Source organism: Danio aesculapii, chromosome 12 (assembly GCF_903798145.1).
Source record: "Danio aesculapii chromosome 12, fDanAes4.1, whole genome shotgun sequence".
Taxonomy (NCBI): Eukaryota; Metazoa; Chordata; class Actinopteri; order Cypriniformes; family Danionidae; genus Danio; species Danio aesculapii.
In genome coordinates this window covers 16,613,548-16,618,170 of record NC_079446.1, presented here as the reverse complement: position 1 = coordinate 16,618,170, position 4,623 = coordinate 16,613,548, and positions in this window count along the sequence as shown.

The window sequence follows — 4,623 nt, the reverse complement described above, 5'->3', positions numbered from 1 at the left end:
CATTTTCTCAGCATACTCCATCCTTTACTCTCGTCTAGATGCGATCAAACTTGAAATAAATGGCACAGCGACGCTTAGGAGCGGTAAAAGAAACCCACCGGTCTGATTAAAGACTTTTTTCTTAGCCGCTATGTTGATTTTTTTATTAGCAAGGAATTTTATCTCCTGCCTCTCTTCTTTTCAACTTTCTGTATTGCTGTCTGTTGATTGGGATGACTCCGTATAAGATGTTGAGAGCGAGTTCACACAACGCTAAAATGAGATCGTCAGACGCTGACTGTAGAATAAGTCGTCTTTGTTTTGGACTAGATTTATGTAACATTTTTAATACAGGTAGATGCTTACATAACCTCGCGGACATGGTTCGTTATTACGCTCTTCTTTTTTTCTGGAGATAGACCACCTGGCGATCTGAAAACAATCCTGTTCTGAGACGAAATTGCTCCGGAGTTTTGGCTTTATAGTCTATCATGAGATACCCGAAAGGACTCTTGACGGCATCTTGGTAGGATTCCATAAAATATTTTGTGTTACCAGGATACATCTGGCGACCCAACACCGCTACTTGATTTGCATCACGTGGATTTTTAAACAAAATTAAATAATTTGTGTTTAAACTGATGGTTCTGCTGGATTTGCCTTGAACAAACAAATTTTGTACGATAAGAATTGCAGAGAGATTACGATGGTGGACATATTGTGTGAAGACTTTTTCAATCTCTGAATTTCCACTAGCTTCTTTCATCATATCGTCGATAATTAACAAGTTTGTTTTATCACATGGTAGTAAATAATCATCATTCAGACTCTGAGGTATACCTTCAATAAATTTAATGTCATACAATTTCAGCAATTCATCATACAAAGGCTGCCAACAGTCATACAAAAAAAGAACATTATCAATTTTTTTAGAAACCGTATTTACAGCATTTTCCAAAAGCATTTTTACAAAAAAGGACTTTCCAGAATTGGATGGTCCGCTTATAACACATGAAAACGGATGTTGAAGCCTGAAATCAAAATCAACCGCTTCACGCATTCCTCTGTACGTTGAATTAAAAGCCATAAGGCAGAGTCGTGTAATCCGGTAAAAGTCTACGTTTGTTATACACCACCTTGAACTTTTTAACGACTGATTTGTTGTGCAGCGTGAGGTGTTTTTTATTCCTGACAATGTTGTCAGCTTGAGCTAAAATGTATTGGGTGTCATCACCGGATGTCACATACCCTTCAACCAGACCAATCAATGTGTCTAATCTTATTGCTTGGGAATTTTTAGCATTCAGAGTTATACCCTTAGCTTTCATGCAAACCTTACCGGCGGCGGTACGGTACCCGTATGATTTGGGACCGCTGGAACAAAACTCAGTAATATAATCACCGTCACCTATTTCATCCGTCAGCTCCCCCAAATGATCACCAAGAGGCGGCATCCAGTCGCCGTCCTTAGATACAAAAATAACGCTATCTGTGTCAGAGTATAACACACGATCGCCGAGTTTGTCCATCAGATTGTACAATTCCAACCTGGCAAACGTTGTTGTGAACGCCCCTATGAACACATTAATGTCGCGAGTAGTACTAGGAGTGTCTTGAGGTAGTTGATACTGGACGAGCGCTACATCATCCGAGACGAATGTGAAATATTTCAAATTATCGGTTGTACCAAAAACGATCCTGGTGAAATCTTCAGGGTCATACACAAGCCTTGTGCACGGCAGGTTCTCGCGCATGGAGAACCTCCCCCACAACGAATTTAACAACAGCTTGTTTATGGACCGCTGGGCGGGGTTATGACAAATCATTGTGGGGTCAAGTTGAATCCCCTCTTTCTCGTAGTACTCGCGGATATAAGACTCTTTTTCAGCATCGGTGACGACGTTTGAAGGGTAACCAGACGCTTGCTGTTTCAAACGTAAAAACGTTTTAACGTATTCGCTAAACAACATGTCCGTCCTCTCAGGAAAATTCCAAACTTCATCGACTTTGGCTACAACATAACCTTTCTCTATCGCTTTTAAAAGTTCAATACTGACCCAACACCCAGAAAGAGCCCTCTCATCATCCGTGTGACCACAGCTTGATGTCTGGTTTTCAGTATGTGCGCAGGTTCTGCATAAGGGGAACATGAGTTTACCGCCGCATCTGTAAGGGAGGACCGGATGTAGTAATTTACGTGGCGGATACACAGTGGCTTTGATAAGACCGTAATAATTTTCAATCGGTTGAAAATCATTGAAAATTATTTCCGGGTGTCCTATAGGGTAGCTCTTTTTTGATTGGCAGTACGGGTATAGAGATGTAAAATCAAGATAGCTAATTTTCTCCCCATCGGCCACTTTGTGATACAACTTGTAAGCATTCGTGCGACCACCAAAAAGAGCATCTCTTGGTTTCAGTCTCTCGGGAGCCGAATAAGTGTTCATAAATTCCATCACTGAAGCGTCTGTCTGTTTCATCTTAGTCCATTCACACTCCCAGATAACCTCTACTTTCATACCATAAACACTTTGTAGAATTTCAACCTTTTCGTCAGACCGAGTTCTGAGAACGCCATATGGGATAGCCGAGAGCGGGTTCAGTCTGTGGGGTTCATACTGGCAATGATGACCGTGGTGAAAACAACCGTTAAATTCGAGAGCATACCTGGATCCGGCCTGTTCATAGTACCCGTCTAAGAAAAATTTACCGATTTGCATTTCACCATGATTCAGAGCATGGTGGACGTCAACGTTTCTAGACTTTTTTACATATTCCAGCCATTCGATCGATACGCTTGAGAATGTCTTATTTTGGTGAATGTACGCATTATTATGGGTTAGAGCCACCGTGTCGTATCTGAGATAATGAGTTTTGAAGACACCCATACAACAACTTGCAAGAGTCGTGTAACTGAACGGATCAATTTGAGTACACTCTATGAAGGATTCTCGATATTTCATACACGCCTCGCGTAGTAAGATAACGTCATTTTCACCATAGTGGTACAACTGCTCCCTAAAGTTAAAGACTGATTGTGAAGCAGTGGTATACCATGCATCGAACTTTGCCTGATCTTTTTCAGATAGGTTGTCATAACCATAGAACTTTTTGTCTGGGATTGGACCGACATAGTTCTCGTTTTCTTCTCTATTGAAATGATGCGGAAAGTAACCTTTTTCTGTCGTGGTGAGATTTAATGCAGAGGGCATCTTAGACAGAGCCATCGGTATGAAGGATATGCTATCGATGTAACGATGTTTAAACGTATCATCGAACATGAATATTAATTTGCATCCTTGCATGATGATGTCCATTTGAAGTCCTGCCTTGCAGAAATATTCAAGAATTAGAAACGAATCAAATCTGGACGCATTATGAGCTATGAAACAGTAGCCTTTGTATTTGGGTTTTCTGAAATGTGTGATCATTTTTTCCACACAGTCAGTTCCTGCGGCTACAAATCGTGCACCGTGGAATGTCATCGCGCAGACAAAATTAGCCACGTGTCTCCCGTTTTCATAACGGGTCTCAAAATCGTAAAAAATATATTTATTCTGAGGGATTTTAATTATTTCAGGGTTAATGAAACAATTATGTATCCCAGCGTCGGTAAGTTCTTCATGACATGCATCGCATCGGATCGGGGCGCATTTGTGCTGAGACTTATACTTTTCGTAACGTCTACCACAATCCTTGCAGTATTTTATAACGTCACAAGGTACTTTTTCTCTTTCAAGCACAGGTTTCTTATGAGCATCGTAGCAGAAAGACTATTTGCAATAACGCAAACAATCGGGGCAATGGATGGTTTTTTTAGGATATTTGTAACATTCGCTGTCGAAACAGACGTTGCAGACGTAATCGCATTGATGGTGTCTAAGGTGCGCAAACCCTTTATAGCAGAATTCACATACATAGCTAGCGCCTATAAAAGACTTCAAATTAAGAATCATGTAGTAATGATCATCTTGTAAATAAAGGAACACCGTTTTAAGGTGTGGCTCTCTGTTATTTACGTAGGTTTGTAACACACCCGCATTAGTCCTATAAAAAACTACTATTTTTATATCAAACAGTCGTTCAAATCTAGCTATGTCGTGAAGGCCTACCTCGTCTTGGATAGTAAGACCAGCTTTATTGTGTATGATCGATGCACGGTTTTCTAATTCACACTCTGGTAATTGAGGATCTAGAAAATGTGCTAGACATATAGAGAAGCATAGTTTGTTTGATATGTTTGTAGGTATGAATAAACTCGTCTTTTTTCTTTTGATTACCTGATCAAATGCCAAATCAGTAAGTTTACGACGAGGTCGACCACCTCCTAGTCTGTTCATTACAACATCTGCTTCAATCTCAACAGCATCGTTAGCGGCTAACTGGTCATCGCTCTGTAGAATATTTACAATTTGGTCTGTAAAAAGATTGACGTCATAATTATTACTCTGTGTTAAAACAGCATTTACATCGGATTTCAGAGCCGGGGATCTAAGGCATAAATTGATAACACTACCATCACCACCAATATGTCTAGCGAATGACACTATGTCATCCATGGTTTCGTGTAAACGTATGTGGTACGTCGCTAAATCCTGAGATCTTATTTCTCTCATATTCAAAGACCTACGCAACGACACGCTG